The sequence below is a fragment of the Protomyctophum bolini genome, assembly GCF_963924005.1.
Source record: "Protomyctophum bolini genome assembly, chromosome: 16".
NCBI classification, from domain to species: Eukaryota; Metazoa; Chordata; class Actinopteri; order Myctophiformes; family Myctophidae; genus Protomyctophum; species Protomyctophum bolini.
Window position 1 is genome coordinate 31303018 of NC_137877.1, and position 20664 is coordinate 31323681.

Genomic DNA, 20664 nt, shown 5'->3' on the forward strand with positions numbered 1-20664 from the left:
CGACAGCAGGTCAAATTTAATATGAAATCGTAATTTCTTTGTCCGTCAGTCTATCACTCAAAATCCCCCATATATGGTACCCAGGTCTCGTAACATCACGTGACATCATCAGTGATGGAGATCCCTCATAGTAAATGCGACTTGCTGTCGCAATTAGGCCCATATATGGAGATCCCTGATGTCATCAACATTGGCCAGCAACTGTATACAGCTGACCTCAAACGCCTAGATCTCCATATATGGATCCTTGCTTCCCGACCATGTGATGTGAAAGCATAGAAATTCACATGAATATGTACGCTCCATACTGTATGTCATTCTGACATCATTAAACCCAAAAATGGCCTGGCCCTACATGGGCCCTCATCAAACCCTGTACACTCAAGATACTGCCCCCGCTGCGACCCTTAGATCTCCATATGGACCTGACCTGTTCTGACATTCCATATCTGACCTCATCAAACCCTGTACACTCAAGACTGCTCCATATATGGCCAGTACAGAATTCATTCCATATGTTGATTTGACCCCCCATGAAAAAGCACCAGCGCTCGCCCAGCAGTGAGTAGTCTGCTGTCACTGTCACCCGGGCAGATATGTTGATCTGACCCCCCATTCCAAAGCGCCAGTGCTCGCCCATAGTCTGCTGTCACCCAGGCGGATGTGTGCATGCGACCTTGCCCTCAGGCGTCTTACTGGTTTAAACAGATGCTAGGTTGATTGTTTACCTGACATCATAGTTTCAATGTACAGTTTATATTGTTATATTGTTTAGACTATAGGTTCTTTGTTTACCTGGGATCCTATAGTTTATTGAGGCACTACTACACTCGTGGATACTATGGATACAGTGTCTGGTAAATGTGCTTTTAAAAGTACTTAAGTATTCAAGAGTAAAAGTACATTTCTTATTTTTTACATCAACGAATTGCTGTAGTTTTCACAATTATTTTATAGGACCTTGTTTCAGAGAAGCAACTCTGAAACCACCTGCACTGATGTGCTTGCTTGTAGAACTACGTTATACATCTTAGTATAACAGGAATATACTTTCCTTTCCTATACAATACAGACAAAGATAAGAAATGATAGCGCCGATCGTCCTCTCTTAACCCATTTTGACCAGTTTTCTGAAAAATCTATGTTTCTATGTCAGTCGTTCTTCGATTTTTTTTTAAAATAGCGGACCTACAAGCTCGTAGCGCTCCACTCGGTGAATAAGACAAACATTAAAAGTCCATAGACTTGGCTGCCACATGACATCATGTCTGAAAGCCAGACAAAACAAGTAACAGTTCAAACAAAGTAAAATAATTTGTCTTGGAGTAATGTACAAATCCTCAGAATCAGTACCTAAGTACAGTACTTAAGTCTACTCAGTTACTGTCCACCTCTTGAATGTACTACCACATATATTTGCCAGACAATGCAGAAGATTGAATAACAGAATGTTTTCATAGCGTCTAATATGTTTGCATGTTCAATTCCTTCCAGGCTTCCACTGATGCAAGCATTGATGGTATGCACATTTGGCATCAAACACAGGACCATGATAGCACTGTGTCATAAAGGATATGCACCTTTTTGTGGGGCGCTAGCCCCTCCTACGTCCAGCTTTGAGGGTCTGTGTAAACACAAACATTGAAGACAAAAGTGTGTAAACACAAACATTGAAGACAAAAGTGTGTAAATGTAAACCCAAACATTGAAGACTGTGAGGACGCAAATTGTGAGTGGCCAGAATGAGATGATGTACGATGACGTATGATGATAAGAGCACTTCACACGGACTGTGATTTCATATTTTATCTACCTGTATCATGTATGTAGATATATTTTGATCTCCTTTCCCTTGGCCCCCCGCTCTTGTTCTTCCCTCTCTTACTTCTAAGAAATAACGAAACGATGCACAAAAACGAATGTCACCCACTTCTTTACTTCTGTAAACCTGTGATGTGACAAGAACGCAGATTCTGATCTACAACCTGCTTCAATTCACACTGCAACAAGTCAAATGTGAATATAATCCCACATCTCAGAGCTCAATTTAGCCTTTAGCTGTCTTCACACCTCTTGAAGGGAGAAATGAAGGTAATAGAGATCAGAATGAATGATGCACAGATAAGACTCTCCTTCAGAAATCAATTGAAGACTATTTTATTATTGACAGTCAGTGTGCTCCCCCAACCTCAGCAGAGGGGTGGCGATATGAAAGTCTGTTCGGTAGAGAGGAACAAACGATAGCTTTGAAGATCAGTGTAGGTGCACACAATAGCATCCCAAACTGCAGTGTCTGTTTGCTGACAGGGACTGAAGCTCCACATGAAAGTTGATATTCTTTCCTTTTTGAAGTTTTTCTAAAGGAACTATCTCCGCTGTGCTCAGTGCAAGTCTCTGCTCAGAGGGGGCACCAGAAGTTGCTGGATAAAAGGCAGCAAAGACCTTTTATGTATATGCATCAGGCACCCTCCCAGACCCCGAGCACTTTGGAAGGCTTTGCAGTGTAATTGCATTGCACGCTGTTAAGTGCAGAGCGAGCATCTGACTCCCAGGATGTGGCTTACTTTGAACGCCGCTCTAATTGACACTGATTGATTTGCTTGTTTCCCAAACATGCCTCAAGTTGGGACCCTGGTGTAAAGAAGGACGTTAGGGCTGTCAATATAATAACTTTTATTTTCTCGTCCTACAACTGCCCTTCCATGGCGAACAACAGAGCTTTTTTGAGCCTATACCAAAATACTGTGTGCCAATTTAAACCTAACAGTGTAAAATGGACCATGTATTAACTTTCAGAAGTAAATTAGAACTCACACTTTTGCAGTGTAGGTAACCTGCCTCACATCTATTATGTTCTCATCACAAACCTTTCCTTGCTAATGTATAATAAATAACAGTAATACGGGCACCAATCCCCATTCAGAAACTAGAACAAAGGTTATACTGTGTCAAAAGATGTTCAGTTGCCATTTGATACTTGGAGTTTCTACCGTGTTCCATTATCTGCCCACAGTACGCAAGAGAGCCATTACAGAGCGGTAGTGGAAGCGCTGACATTGTTTATGGAGTGGAGGTTGTTACATAAGGAAATGTACTTCTAATGTGCTGCTGACCTAGCATCAACATTAAGAGCCATTAAGTGAACAGCAGGATTCTCTGTATTGATCAGATCATAGAATATAACTGAGGATGTAAAATCCCTAGAAGAAATACTTAATAAGTATATGAGAATTGTATGTTTTAAGGTGGTAAAGCTTATATACAGTATAGAGGCTATTTATTGTACGAAAAACTACATAAAGCAGTGGTTTTCAACCATTTTCACATCAAGGTCCATTATTTATTCGATTTAGAGTCTAAGACCGAAAAATATTTTGTCCACAATTCTAATGCTAAATTGATGTTTGAACCATGAGCAGAACCATGGGTCAGAACATTACAATACATAAGATTATATAACCTGGCATAGATAACCCTGCCGCAATCAAGAAACATGGGAAGTAGGACATTATAGAGAACACAAAGAAAACAAGACCATTGAATAACAAACTCTGTCTGAACTGGGGCACTGTTCTATTGACACAGCAGCTACAGTAAATGGCTTCCTAATGTCTTAGGTATACAGTACATACTGAGTGATGATGCACTTTGACTAGTTATATCCATAGTTATTTCCATACCCGTTAATAGCTCATGCATCACGCTAATACCAAACAGTCCAATTGCAGTGGGCCAAGCAAGAGTACTGTAGTTTATCTAAATCCACTGGTTGTGGTTACTTTATTCCTATTCCCGGTTTGTTACTATCGGCTAAATTCATTATTATTACTATAACTCTTAATCTATAGCTGTATCTTTTTTCTGTATCTGTCCTGTTGACGTGTTTCATAACTGAGGTAATGCCATGACAACTGAATTTCCCCTCGCTGGATCAATAAAGGTCTATCCATCTAGGTAACTACGATAAATCCTAATCTATTAGTATAGGGCAGGTCTTCACCACTCTGTGAGGTGAGTGATATTGACTATACATTGAGCAGTTATGCTCAATGTATGGCCAGAGTGTCCCTTGCTATATTATATGATTATAGCAATATGCTATAATGCATATTTGGTAGGAAACTAGAGAAAAGCTATGCATCAAAATAAATAAGATAGCTTACATAACAGCTAAAGTATGCCTATAGCCCATATGGTTGCGCTAGTAGAATCCTATAAGAGCCAGAATGCAGGGTAAAATCACTGTCTTTTTGCTAGCGTTGCAAGGAAGCTGGAACAAATTACACCACATTTTACCAGGACAAAATAGATTACCAGAGTGTGGCTGGTGGCGTCTAGGCCTGTGCTGTGACAGTGATGTATGGGGAGACTGCTATCATGCTTTGCTATCGAAAGAGCAAGGTCACAATACAGGACATACTGTTTATAATGCATAGGTAATAGGCAATATCTTGTGAAATAGTAACTTCGGCTGCATCTGGTGCTTTGTATTCAATTTGATTGCCTGCGGTACTGGTTTCTTTAATATAGGTATTGGTGGACAAAGAATACTATAAGCTACTTGTTTTGATCAACTGGCATGGCCTAGTATGACCTTTATCGTCCTAAAGGGAAGATGTTGAATGAATGAAGAACTAGGAAAATAAAGAAAAGTATAGATTAATATAAAGAACTACTAGAAATCTTACTGCATCTCATGGCATACTCCTGTTATACAACATAACATAACACAGATACTCAATATAGTCCTGATTTAATTATGGAACCTTGGAATAAAATGGGAACTAATCCACAGTTCACAATAAAAATTATCTCATCCCTCACGGCAACAATTCTATGTAATGGAGCATCATTTGATTTTACATGTAGCAACAAGGAAGCATGTGCTGGAAGCAAATGCTTCCTTGGTGGCACAATGATTCTGAAGAACTGACAGGACGTTCTAAAATAAAATTGTGATTTAGCAGCAGCTAACATTGATTACTCGGTAAATAAATAAAATACAAAGTATAATAGAAACAAAACAAAAAAGAAAATCATAGATGAAATAGTTTTTATGACATGTGTAAACATAGGTGCCCCTCACTTCACAAATTTGTGATTTCTTTTCACATATTGTGGACATTTTCTTGTGCGTGAATATTTTTCACTGTTTAGATGCACCACCATGCCTTCATTAGACCCCATGTTGTTTTTATATTATTTTTATGAATGTTTGGTATTGAGAAATTTAATTCCATAATTTTTTATTAAAACGTTTACCTCTGGCAACGAGATGGAAATGTTTCTTGGAATTTACATCGAAAAAGGAATTAAATGAATCTGGTGGGACTCCAACCCTTAATTAACATCAACATTTCTGATGTTAGGATTTTTTCATTTTGAGACTGTGCTTTACAACTGTCCTGGGGTTTGAGAATGGGATAGGGGATTGAGGTTTTTATTTAATTTTTTATATATATTCTGTGTCACCAACACTTATCTGACCTTATGTTTCTTATACCGATTGCACTACTGAAGACTATAAACTTCTGTTTAAAAAATCTTAAAAAGATTTTAAAATGAAAGAAAAGAACATTTCTGATGTTAGTAACCTGGAAGAGAGTGAGACAGTGTCTAATCAACATGACGTTAGAAAATCTGTGGGTGCAGGCATGCAGGGTGAAAAATAGCTCAGCGTGGTACATTACATCCTACGTTCTAGGACAGGCACAGATGAGGGTCGCTCCGTCCGTCATTCCTGTCAAAAGACTCTTATGCAACTGTTCTGCATCATTCTCCCCCGCATCACCAGGCGAGCACAGCTAGTCACGCAGCTTCCTTCAAGGCATAGACATTTCATAACTGATTGATGATTGCATTTAACTTTCTCTTTCACATACACTGCACACAAACACATTGCATGGCCACATCTACAGTCAATTAATGATGCTGGTTAAATGAACCAGTAAATGTAATTCAAGGTGTAAGTAAGCGGATATATGAATAATGGAAAAAAAGACACACACACACACACACACACACACACACACACACACACACACACACACACACACACACACACACACACACACACACACACACACACACACACACACACACACACACACACACACACACACACACACACACAGTCTTGAAAGGCACGGTGAGGTTATGAGTGTCACTAAGGCAAGAAAAGGGGTACCAAGATAATGTGAAAAAAACGGATGGATGCATGGTGAGCTTAGATCAGCTATTTTCAGCATGAGACTCCCATCATACGCCAAGGTACAAACCGGGCTTACAACAGCAGCTGTTGCCACGTTCCCATGAGAACAGAGTCCTGTTTTTGGACTTCTTTTATACACCATTCCATTGGTTCTGTAAGTTGACGATATACTGTAGGTCCCATGAGGATGCAATGTTAATGGACACTTTAAAGATGCTGATGTATGAATATTTTTTTCTTTTCTTTTATGGCAGGCAACACTGAGCAGAACTTGAGTGGTTTAAAAGAAAAGAACATTTTGTCTCACATTTGTGACACGTGCAGGATTTTTCCAGCGAGTAGGGCATAAACGTCATCATTAACAATGTCAAATTAGACCCAACTGAGAAACACGGCAAGGGGTCTTCAAAACTGGGGAAAGAAAAGTAATGTCTTAGCCTGCAGCCTTAATCATCTAATAAAATATTTTCAACCTAGCTTTCAGAAAAGCCAGAGAATTAGAAACAGCATAGTGAAAATTGTGATAGTGCCAGTAAACAGAATAAGGGAGAGACATCAGACTGTTCTTACTAAAAGGAGAAAATATTTCAGATGCAGCCAGAAACAACAAATGAGCTGCAAAAGTTACACTAGCATAACCCAAAGTCTGCATCATAGGGTCTGCATATAGTTTGGGTGCGCACATCTCTCGGTGTGGAACAATTGTTTATAATATGATTTTTTTTCCAAATTATCTTTCTGGGAATATATATTTAATGAGAAACTTCAATGATATGATTAATGACTCGAGGGCTAGTGTGTGTGTGTGTGTGTGTGTGTGTGTGTAAAGCAGTTCAAGGAGAAGTGTTTTTCTTAGGTGGTAAGAGTCCCAAATTAAATCTAATCTGTTCATATTGTGAGTAGTTTTATAAAACATTTGATTTCTGAGTAAAATATCAGAGAATGTCAAAAGGCTGTTTTGAAACCATGGCAAACTGATTGTTCATTGGGTTTCTAGCTTTGGGATAGAGTTGGTCATAGTCACATTATGCCCGGTATGTTGGGGAAAATGGGAATAATACACATCCTCAGTCAGCGGTAGTCATATTGCAAGTAACGCTTGGGGAACATCAAACATCGGATGGTTGATGCTGAAGGGGGTACCTTCAGTATCAACCATCCGATGTTTGTTCACAATGTGTAACGTTCAGATCACATGTCCTGCGCCTGCTGGCTGGCCTAGTGGTCCAGGCACATGCCACATTATAGGCTCTGGCCTGACGTGTTTGAGTCCTGTTCATAACAACCTTAGCTGCATGTCTCTCCCCGTCTCTCTCTTCCTCTTTTCTGTCTGTCTTCACTGTAACTATCAATAAAGGCACAAAAGCCAAAAACAAATCTTAAAATATAGCTGCAAGCAGCGATACGGCAGGGACCAAGCAGGAAAGAAATAAGCAATACGATAACATGGAAGACTGAACTTGAGAAAAAGAAGACTAATACGCTGAGTTAGAGGTTCCCGTTTTTGAAACCATGACCTTGTGGTCCAAAGGCGAGAGCTCAACCAACCGAGTGCTATCCAGACACAATCACTTGTCTTAGTGTAAACAGCAAAATCATTTAGTGTTTTTGATGACAATTATGTGTGTCCTGGTTTTGGGGATGTCTTTATCCATTACTACAGTGTGTTTGCTGTCAATTGTTTCACATACAAACTTCTCTTCAACTGGGATTCCAGATAATGGTCCATAGATTGTGTGAAGAACATATCAAGGAACATGTGGACATGTGGAAACAAGTGCCAGGAATTTTGACCAAACGAAGCATGAGTTATGCCTGTTCAAAGGTTTCATTTTCAAAAAATTGCTATAGCGCCCCCCTTTGGCCAATTGGAGTAAGACTGGTTTCAGTGCTATTTGGCATGACCCTCTACCATACTGTAAAATGCCCCTTCAGGACTGCTGTGCTTGGGCCCTTAAAACAAAACAAAAAGATCACAAGTCACTACATTTCTATGGTGTTTCCATTATCACATTAAGCAAAATAGTTTTATTGTATCATTAAAATAGAAAATTTTGCTCACGCTTACTTGAGATATAACCTTCAACTAAAACCCATAATTGAATGTCAATCATCCATGAGTATGATGACTGACATTCAATACGGTATAAATAACACATGGACAGGCCCATGGTGCCAGAGTCTGGTCTTAGTCTGGCAGTTAGGAATTCATACATATCCAAGTGAGACAGCTGCTATTTGGTTTGAGGCAATGCTCACACCAGCAGGCACCAGCCCATGAATATCAAATCGTTCACATTTACAAATAACAGAGCGACCGGTGGACATCTGGTCAAGCAAAGTCTATGGATGATGCTCTCTCCATGTTTGTGTGCTTGTTAGCAGATCAAAGATATTAATCTATCACCAGGAAGGATAGGAGAAATCAAATCATGTCAATGTCAATCAACAGTGTAGCTCCAACATGGATCTTTGTTTTTTGGACTCCAATGTAGATTTCAACTTAATGTGGCCAGCCTGTGACATCATCATCTCCTCATCAGCATCGTCATCTATGACAGTCATCATATTGTCGAGTTGGCAATTAGCAAATGTCAAATTGTCACAGATGCAGGTATACCATGTATTTGGTTGTGAATTGGTTGTGAGGACATAGTGCAGGCTATAGAACTAGAATCTTGCACGCCTGTGGCACACTCGTGCCACAGGCACGAGTGTGCTACTAACGTAATGCGATTCGTGTTGTTGTTGACCAACATCAAGGTCCAACTCTCACAGCTAATTCAAAATGGTGTAGGCCCTATCATTTGGGATCAGGCCAAGGTCGAGAACCCCCTGACGCTGACAAACTGATCCCAGTGCCCACGATGGGTTTTACAGAGCTGCTGCGCAGATTGAAGATCCAGGAACAGATGACTAAACAGTACCCGTCCAAAGTGGATATTATTTTAAATGACATCAATGAACTGCAAAAGAACCAGGCTACTACAGTGGCCAAGATTACTCAGTACAAGAGAAAGCTATAATGGACCTTTTTCACAGGATCCAGAGAAAAAGAGCCTATGGCATCTAGGTGGCACCTCAGGGTGACACCATTCAATCAGAGCTCAATGCTCCAACACAATTTAAGTTGAACGAGCTGATGTCCCAAATCAGAATGCAGAAAGATTTTGGGGCAGTGAGATCAGAGGAACGTTACAGTGTGGATGCAGACCTTCTCAGAGAAAGCAAACACCTGAAACTGTAGCAGGAGGATCTAAGTCACCAAAGATCAATGTCACCAAAGACTGGAGGACATAAAGCTCATGGGCTAATGACAGTGGGCACATACTGTAAGGGGAGTATGGTCAGCTGAAGCTGAATACCCTAAAGCCTAAGTTTGTGACTGTGTCCATAGCTTGAGGTATCACATCTGCAAGCTCACAGCGCATCACGATACCTCTGTGAAGTGTTGTGCTGTGAGCTTGTAGATCGGCTATGTTTGACATGTGAACACCGTCGTACAATGAAGTATAATTGGGGCTGAACTAATCTACAGTACATCCTCCATACATCAACAGACACTCCATCATCTCATTGGAAAAATAATTGGTGGAAGGTTTCTTAAACTGTCCAGAGCCCACCTCTGAGATACAAAAAATCTTATAATGGGCGAGGAATGAACATAAGGTTGAAAATGTGTGAATTGCTCCTTTAAGGGAGCTGGACTTGTGATGACAGAATTTATGAAAACAATATGTTGATTTCAGTATCCATCAGATGAATTAAGTCTATATCGGCATACATTGCTCTATAGTTTGCATACATTCTGGGATGGCAGAGCTATTAATATGAAAACTGAACTACGGGTGTACTGTAAACAGTTAGTAACAGTGTGTAAACGTGACGTAACAAGCCCAGCATTGTTTTAATAACACATTAAATTGTTGCTGTCGTGCAGAAATCTACAAAACATTTCAAATGTTTCTGGGGCGGCCGTGGCTCAGGGGTTAGAGTAGGCGGTACAGCGGTAATGCACAATCTATGCAAAGCGCTATATAAATGTACCATTTACCAAAATGCACCATTTCTATATTTTTGTAAATGAATGGCCTGCTTCATAATACAAGTCTCACACATATGTAGTGACAATAACAGATCTACAAACTAAGAGCTTGTAGAGGGGCTATTTTCATTTTCTTTTATAAAGGAAAGATTTCGGACCTACAAAGTTACCCGACAGCAACGGTATTCTATGGTGGACTGTTTTTGGTATGATGTTATTCTTCTCCTGACCCCTATAGTTCTCTTTTCCAATCAGAATACATACTGACACCTACGAGAAACATTCTCCTTGCATTCATAAAACCTTATAACCTGTCATCTTGCTGGCTGTGTCTGAAGCGTGCCTACAGAGGAATAGCTGCTTGACCTTAATTGCTGTATGCCTGCTGCTTAATAACTACAGACACTGAGGGTGTACTAAAACATAATATGTCATACTCATAAGGGCTCTAAACTAACATTGTAATGTCCTCAAAGTCCATAGACTTGGCTGGCAAACGATTTACGTCATAAGTGCAATCAAATGTTTTTTTTACCACAAAGACGAGAGTATGTCTCGCACACAAACATCTATCCCAGCCCTACTAGGTTAGGGATAAATTGATGTCGCAGCGACGCAGACAACATAAACTCAGTATTGAGGAATCTTTGGGTTTTTCTCTTTTTTTAAATCTTTGGGTTACTGATCCCAATAAGCAGAATAAACAAAACAAACAACTGGTTATAAAACTGAGCAGATTATGATTGGGTAAATTGGTACAACACGTTTGTGCTGTCACTGTTAAAAGGTCCAATGTTCTAGGGGCACGGTGGCACAGTCGGTAGTGCTGTCGCCCCGCTGTGGACGCTGTGGGCGCTGGGGGCATGCTCCCTCCTCCGCGTCATAAGTGCCCATACCCGATGCGGGGTTGGCGAAAGGGCCCTTCTGTGTGGAGTTTGCATGTTCTCCCCGTGTCCCCTAGGGTAGGTACCCTACGAAAAACATGCAGTAATCCTGGTCTCTAAACTACCTCCCCCTGGCCAGCCGGGGCACCTGTCATACCAATCATGATATAAGTATGAGGATCTGATGAGGTATGATCATTCATCCAGATTTTTCCAACATGTATGTCTCAGTGTTTACCTCAACAGTATAGTGCAACATGACATAAACTAAAGTTATCTGTCGTTGAAAGAAATCAAACAAAACATCCGACCTCAAATTAATTTCTGCTTTCACAAAAGGTTGCGAGGCACAAACAATACTTAAATATCACTTCAATTAATAGCAGAATGTTAAAACTGTGATTAGCACGTCTTTGTTTGTTTGTCTTGATTAAATAATTTGCCTGCCATGGCATGAAAGCTAACAGCTGGAAATCAGTGGTGACACCTTGAAACCTGGACACACACACACACACACACACACACACACACACACACACACACACACACACACACACACACACACACACACACACACACACACACACACACACACACACACACACACACACACACACACACACACACACACACACACACACACACACACACACACACACACACACACACACACACACACACACACACACACACACACACACACACACACACACACACACATATCCTCACACAATGAATTTCATGTGCCTTTTACTCTGTACTGTAACTGGTATTGCTGACAATAAAGTTGAACCTTGAACCTTAAAGAATTAAGCACAAGTCCTAGAAATGTACTTCATTGTATGACAAATAGTGAAAATAGTGATGCATGTTCACAACAGTGCGATACGTTTATAGATATATTTTTTTATAAGAAGAAAAAGGAAAAGGGTAAAATCCTGACTATCCCAAACTAGGGTTTGAGGAGAAGTGAGATGGGGTGCCTAAATGTCTGTGTAAATAGGATTAGGATGGGTGCAAGGGGGTTGAGACAAAAAAAAACAACCTTGCCATTCAGTTCTGGGTGTTACTTTACCAAGAAATCAATTCTCCATGCAATCCCAGAATGAAGTTAATCTTAATGAGTGAGTGAATTAGATTGGGTCTGAAGAAAAGCCATCTTTGATGTCTCACAGATTATAATCAGTTCACAGGTTCTCATACATATGGCAAAAGAGCCCAGGGCACTAGTGGCTTTCTAATTTGTTTTATACTGTATATTACACAAGATTTGACTTGCATACACGTAGTGTGTTTTCAAAAGTTATCTGCCAGGTATCGTTTTTCATGTATATGGAATTTTAATCACACACACTCACACTCACACTTCAGTGTACTGTAGAACTGGAATCTGTGACAGGTTGAATTTCTTGCGACTTGCTTCGTTCCCCGCCGGGGCACGTTGCTCATTTATAAATGTACCCGTTTATTGTAATATCTATCTGTTATTAGTACCATGGTAACGGGTACCGCACTGGGTACTACAACATGGGTACGAGTACTGTAACAAGTAGGCTACAGCAGGTATTGTAACGAGCATAAACGAGTGGGGCATGCATTCCCAACTTGCATCTCTCTCGACTTGAATCATTCTCGACTTTTGTGGTGCCAGAGTAGGCCGGCAACGGTTTAGTTTATATAATCTGGTTGCTTATTAATTTTGCTTGTTATACAGTAACTGTAGAGGAGTGTAATGCCTGCCTACAGTAATTAATAGTACACTGAAGTATAAATCAGGTTAAGTCTTCATCTGAAAGTCATCATTGGGGCTGTTTTGCACAACTCACCCTGGGGATCCATGTCATGTAAACAACTGGTAGCCCAGAGGAGTTTATGTCCTCAGCGTGAGCCTGTCAAACAGGTTTTATGGGCCCCTGTTTGACCTCGATAATACAGTCTATGAGCATGAGCAGCATAAGACGGACTTTAATACAGCCAATAAACTAGTGACCTCACAGTCCCTGGCGTCATCTAAAAGGCGCACAGAAGTCATGCTCTCCTTCATGTGTGATGAGAGTGTGCCCTCATTAAGTGTTAAACATTCGATAGTTAAATGCAGGGCTTGAAGCACTTTCTTTAATCCCATTATCTTCTCCAAGCTCAGCCTCTGCGAACTTAATTGTTGGAGACATTGCATGTGGAACCAGGAGCTAGCTCAGACAGAACAAAATGTAATTGTGTGTGCATCTTGAACAAATTTCCCAAATCCACAGCAGGGTTTTTGAAATCCACATCAGGGCAAACCTACATTTAAAATTCCCTTACGGTATTACATTTGTGGAAATCCCATTAAAATGTCATTTGACTCACTGATGAAAAAATACAGCTGTTGTGACAAAATGGTTGTCTTTTCCAGCCAAGATGAAAATGTACAATACAGAAATGAAGCATAATATGCGCATTATGCGGTGAAAATGTGTACATTGTGATTGTGATGTAGTGGCTGTTATTATGGAGAGTGATTTTGAGAGTGTCACACCCTCACAAGCATTATGTTTTGGGAAGCGTCCAATCACATTATAATAAAGCATTGGTTCTCAAAGTGGAGGTCCATGAGGTCCCCAACATTTTTTTTTTAATATAGCACCATAATCATTTTAACCACTTAAACCATATTTTATATGTTGGCTATTCAAAAATAGCAGATATATTGTGAAAATATGTGCAAATCTTTGAATATACCATATATACTATATATATATGAATTTCTAAAGCGAATATGTTTAACTCAAATCTTTACTCCTGCAGGTCCCTGGCACAAAATATGTTTGAGATGGGTGTCCGCTGTATTTGACCATCTTCTTTCTCCTAACGCAAAAAAAAGAATGTAACCTTGAATTGACTCCTTGTGTATTGTTGCTGATAATGTGTTTTTTAATTAATAGAAATAGGGCTGGGTCATTTGCAGATGTACTGAAAGCTGCTTACTTAGCACATCACATCAGAAACGATAAGCACCTCCCCCAAATCCATACTATCCTCAAATCCTCAAATCCTCCTAAAAGAAAACAAAAAAATTAACAGAAAGAAAATCGCTCAGCGGATTGAATGTTACTGTACAACCAAGACAAAAGCTATATTTTAAATAAAAGCCACAAATTCACAGCTGTTGTGTCAACGTGGATAAATTCATCCACATTAGTAGGCCTATTGCATTCCGTTATAAATATGCCATATATACATTGCATGTTCTGTTATAAAGTTAAAGCCTGGGATTGTGTTGACTTGGTGCTGTTCTTTGAAAACGTGTGAATGCCTAGTATAAATTCACATAAATAAGTTATATGTAACAATGTAACAATGTAACAATGCGCGCCCCCCCCCCCCCCTCACAGAGCCGACTCAGTAGCCTACAACTCTTTGTACAATATGGCACACCGTGAAATGATCGACAGGGTAATGAAGAAGCTAATGAGGGGAATCAAGACTGCTATGGAGCCAATAAATCAACACAACTGTGCCTACAATGATATAGGAGCAATCGGTAACAATGGTCAGAGCGAGGGGAGCAGAGGGGGAGGGTTGAAGCTGCAATGAGAGTCAATGTCAAGCACACCACGCTGGCTGTGTTTATGGCCTCTGTGCTTATTTGGTCATACGATGGAATCCTGTGCCAAAAATAGCCAATCTACAAGCTCTACGTGCAGCATAGATTTTTCAGCACGAGACACTGTCTTACGACAAAGCATAAATCCGGATTCATTGTGCATGGCAAATGACTAATTTTACCTGGAGTGCAGGAGCTGAAGAGCCATAAAGATTCATAATGAAATACTGCAATAAAGGCCTCATACCAAATTCATAGAAATATGGGAATTGACTTAACTCTAGTGGACACAACTCACAGATAAAATCAATTCTTAATTCCTGAAGTGTCTGCAAATCAATATGGCTTTGCACCGATCAGCATTTCAGTGAAGATTCCCTCTTGTAAGCACATGTACCAAACAAGGACAATTAACACTTCACCGAGGAGAAGGAAGGGCACCACAGTTACAGCATTTAAAACCATTTAGATTAGAATAATTGTCTTCCTGCTGAGAGGCTTAGATTATTTCACTGTAGCAAAAATCTATTAACCAATATGGGTTTTTAGTGTAAGCACAATGGAATTCAAAGCATAAAGCACAAACAAAGAAAGGAAAAGCCCAGTGAGGAAGACAGCAGCTCCTATTTCCAGGCTTTGGAGAAGAATTTAATGGAAAACCAGTTAAAGGGATAGTTCAGAATTTCAGAATTTAATGGCAATGGTGCTAATTAAAGTGTTAAGCTGTATGAAATACTTGCAATTAATAGTTCTGCTCTGGTTTTGGTGAAATATTAAGTAGTTTCGGTAATTGTGTGGGGGGCACAGGGGGCCACGCATTAAAAGTAAATTAATTCACAAAAATAGCGTCATTTGTATTGTTTACCCATTTCTACCATATAGTGCAACTTTCGTTCATTTTTTACCCTTCTATCACACGGAACTATGTTTTTTGTGTCCATATCACTACGCCCAAAAATAGTTCCATGTGATTTAGGGGTCAAAGTTGAGCGAAAGTTGCGCTAATATTTTTTAAATAGGTCAACAATACAAATGACACTAGTTTTGTGGATTAATTTACTATTAATGCGTGGCCCGAGTGCCCCCCACAAATTGACCGTCCGTAACTACTTAATATTCACCAAAACTCCCACCACGGGACTCGGGCAATCAATTAATACAGTTGCAACCAATATATTAATGGCAAGTATTTCATACAACTTAAGTTCAAAAATTGTGAACTATCCCTTTAAGCTACAATCAGTAATACATTGACCAGCTCAGTGGCCTTAAGAGTGGAAGGTCGGTGCCGCCGGTCATACCAGAGACTCTAAAAATGGGACCCAGTGCCTCCCTGCTTGGCACTCAGCATCAAGGGTTGGATTTGGGTCCCGGCGACATACTAGCGCTTTCACTTCTAGTGATTTTTACTAGTCGACTAGTTGTTTAACTACCTATTATGTAAAAAAAAAAACGTTTTAATTGAATATTTGTACATTTAAAAACTGTGTACATTGGTGACTATAATCTACTATGATCTTGAGGCCTGCAAAAACGGGAGGAAAAAACATACCTTTAACTTTTTTTTTTCGTATCAACTAGTCAACTAGTACCAATGAGGTCAACTAGAGGATTTACTAGTCGAATAGTTGCTTAAAGCCCTACAACATACTAGCGTCATGTCCAGGGGGTATCCTTGACTGTCCATCAAGGTGCCTCACGCTACAGAAACAGGAGATAGGCTCCTGCCCTTTGAGCCTCGTGGCTCGGCACAGCTTACTTACTTAGTAGTACATGAGGTAAGACCAGTTTACAGTATTTTAGTGAATATGAGTCTATGCCAAGCCAGGGACTATGTTTTCGACCCTGTCCATCCGTGTATCCGTCCATGAAACCGATTGGCATGAAACTTTGCATGCACACAGTAGGCCAAAGACTTGGAAGCTCTGTCACACATTTTTCAATTCAAATCAGCCCCTTTCCATTTTGACCTACAAATCTTGACCCATAAGACAATCAAAATCTTTTCCACCCTGCATTCCTTGGATCATATTCATAATGCAACTCAGCACATATAGCATACCTGCCAAGTTTGCCAACCCTCCTGCATTTAGCAGGAGAATCCTTTTATTTGACCATTTCTCCTGCACGACTCCTGCGGGGGAATTTCTCCTGCTTTGTGGGATTTCAGCCTTTGTGTGAGGACAGTATAGGCTATACGCTTGCACGTGGTCAGTGGATGAAATGATTAGCAGACGGTATATGCTTTTTTTTCTCCAAAAACTTTGGCACAGCATACTACATATATACTGTGTAGTATGTGTATAGTGCATAATGGTACAGTACACCACTGGCCCTGACCATTTGTGCCTGACTAGATTTTGCATTTTGCATTTAAAACATTGTTTTGTCCAAAAGCTCTTTGTTTAAAGATATGTTTTTGGCCTTTTTGGCCTTATTGATAGATGTACAGTAGGTACAGTGGGACACTGGGAGAGAGATGTGGGCGAAGACGTACAGCAAAGGTCGTCGGGATCGGGACTCTGACCCACGGCAGGCTGTTACCAGCATAGGTGCTCGGACCGCTAGGATCCCGGGCTGCCTTTAAAATGGCTCTAAAATGTAATAAACAGACCGTTAAAAAAAAGGTTTAGGCGACACAGTAGCCGTAACACAGACGTATAGCAGACCCACAACGGTGCTATAAATAAAACCAGTGCATGCATGCTAATCTCATTATAGACATTAACGGAGGAGTTCCATCTCCAGACGCATCAGGGGGGGGGGGGGGGGGGGGGTTGAGACCCAGGGGAGAACCTGGCAGGGTTGGGTTCAGTCCATGCACATGCCCAGTGGGGATGGCCTCCATTGGTCTGCTTGACGATGGCTGAACTGATACACCCCGGGTAACACATTATTAAATACATGCACGTCCCTGGTGAAAACAAAGGCAGATGCCAGGCCCAGTCGCCCTCCAATCAAGAGTGAAAGCAAACAGACTGACTATGATAGTATTTGCTGCTTCCCAAATGAAACTAATTAATTATTATGTGTGCGGTGGAAACAGCTCGTATCTCATCAGGACTTCCAATAAAAGGTTGACCACATATGAAAGAAGTACATTATTCATGCAAATCTGAATGACAATGGAGGCTACCATTGCAGGGTGCTGCAGGCAGGGTGCATTGTGTTTTACACTGAAGGTTTGGTTTGGGACATAACCAGTGTATTTACATAATCTGAAATAAATGCAAATCAAGGCGTTTCATATGGGTCTCTCTGGATAAAAGGGGTTAAAGTCTGTGCTCAAAAACAGCACTCTCTCCTGGGAGAATAAGGATTCATGATATAAAAAGCTCAATATTAAGGCCTGAAGCATCTTTATTTTTTGTAACCCACATACATTTTAAATGTAGACTTGACTCCCCCTTCAGCAAGGAGCTACCCAATTTGTATTTAGAATACAATTCACGTAAACGAGACGGCCGCTTGGCTCTTAATCCCTGCCTAATTAAGTGAGCGGCCAATCTGCTGAGGCAGACGGCTATGGGCCAAGGCATACCTGTCGAATTATGGAAACAGCAGGAAGGAACAGCTTCCCTGTCAGCACATCAGCCCTGCATTATTATTATCCTATTCATTTAGTCACAGGGCAAAGAGAGAAAGCATTATATTGCGCTAGCTATATATATATAGTTCCTTATACAGAGTGTGTGTGTGTGTGTGTGTGTGTGTGTGTGTGTGTGTGTGTGTGTGTGTGTGTGTGTGTCAGACATAAATATACGATATACGATATATGATATTTCAAATCAGTCGCTTTGTCTCAAAGATTGAAAGAGGTACTACTACTACTGTATATTTCCTCCACATGAACCTTAATAGCATCCCTATTCTGGGCACATCATAATAGGCCAACATTCAGCAAAGATAGCAGATCTACAAGCTCACAATGCCTCACAACATTGCACATTGCCTTGAGGGAAAACTGTCAATCAAGTATTTAGCAAGTAATTGGTTAATCATTGTGAATGCACATTCAGCAAACCAAATTTTCTTTCCACTAATACTGCAGCCAACAAGTAAGAGAGAGAGAGAGAGAGAGAGAGAGAGAGAGAGAGAGACACAGAAAGACTGACTGACTATGGGATTACTTGCTATTTTACAGATGTTATTTTGCTATTTGCAAATGTTATAATGACTTGTAAATATTTGTATTTCATTGTATTTTCTATTGTTATCTAGTATCCACACAGAGGAAGTAGAAAGTAGAAAAACGTCACTAGCTGGCTACAATGCTGCTACGTGCAGTCGTGCACGTGACAAACGTTTAACACATTGAATTTATAGAGGTTCCCTCCTACACGTTCCAAAGCTCTCATGACAAACAAAACGCCATAGGCATAGACGCTCTCTGCATTTACCGGTACTCACAGAAGCATCGTCAAATGAGTATAAAATCATTACTGGCTGAATAATTCAAAACCATTACCTTGGGGTCTTAATTAAACAAGAAAAAAACATAATTTTAGTGAAAAAGAAGAAAACAACCAGTGTCTCTTGATTTCTCATAAACACACAGCAAGTGGATGAACTTCTGCTTTAAAAAAGATTGGGGTCAACGAGTTGTTATTCACAACACACAAGCAATGTGTGACCTACATATTAAAATTTACAATTCTTATCTGGCTGATGATCAGCTAATCATGCTGGTCTCTAGACAGATGGGATTGCCAGTGTGTTGCCAGTTGTGCTGCAAAAATTATTGAACTAATCAACATACACTATATCCGAGTTTGTAGAAGGCTTTGTTTTGTGTGCACCATCTCCACCACATCTGAAATCCGTTTAGTAGCCTATCATGATGAAGTAAGATTTCTGTCTCCTATACCTTATTTGAGATTATGTTTTCATATAATAACCAAATTAGAAAAGCTACTTTTAATGATAAATACACCCGACATGATATGTATCAATGTTTTGAACAACATCAGCATAGCATTTATTATTATTTCCTTGTTTCATTTGGTTGTCTTGATTTGTTTGTTGATCATGCGTGTTATTTATTTTTCTTTTGTTTTGTCTCTTGTTATGCGTTACTCTGTCTCTCTCAATTTTTACCTGAATATGTAAAAAAACCCATTTAAAATAATTTAATAAACAGAACGTTTTAAAAAAACACAGGGGCAGAAAGCAGACACTCACACGTATGGCGAAAGTATGAATGAGGCGCCTCCTGGTGGACATTGAGGGGTGGTACTGTTGAACCGACAGCTGCCTGCTGGACAATGGTCATCTGCAAAAACATAATGAGCAACAAATAAATGATCACGTCATTATTTATATAAAGAGGAAATTACCTTAAATAGGAGTATAAAATGCTAATCTTATTTACTAAATATCCAACCTTTGGGCTCACACTGAGAGGACATGCAAGCATGTGAAAGCATCATTTAGCAACTAAATTCGGACTGTGTATATCCGACTGTCATTTCAAACATCAAATCAAAATATACTCCGTTAACGTAAAAAAAATAAGTTATACAAGTCTAAACAAGGGAATGCCTCAGATGGCAAACTTCAGATGATTAATAGTTCTCTTTTGAGACTGGCACTATCAGGTATTCACTACTTCTCTACATTGTTATTCACTTGCCAGAAATCTCACATTCATTGTTAATGTCCTGTTGGCCTGAAATGGGACATTTTTCACAATAAATACTTTGAATTCCGTACTTTTACTTGTAACAGTATATTTCTATATCACAGTATTGCTAATTTTAGAGAAGTAAACAAATTGAATACCTTTCCCACCCCTACTTAAATGGAGAAATGTGAATGTCTTTTGTGAATTACATATGAACAGGTTCTAAAACAAGTTTGAGTTATTTAAAGCACACTTTTGCCTGTCAATTTTTTTCTTGAAAACGAGAGCCTGTGTACAGGGACACTAACGGACATC

At 39.9% G+C, this 20664-nt stretch overlaps 1 protein-coding gene across 1 annotated transcript in view; it reads left to right on the forward strand.

Annotated features, from left to right (window-relative positions):
* Nucleotides 1-20664, forward strand: part of cdca7a (cell division cycle associated 7a) — a 238982-nt gene that overhangs the window by 213843 nt on the left and 4475 nt on the right. The gene's annotated exons all lie outside the window — the stretch shown is intronic.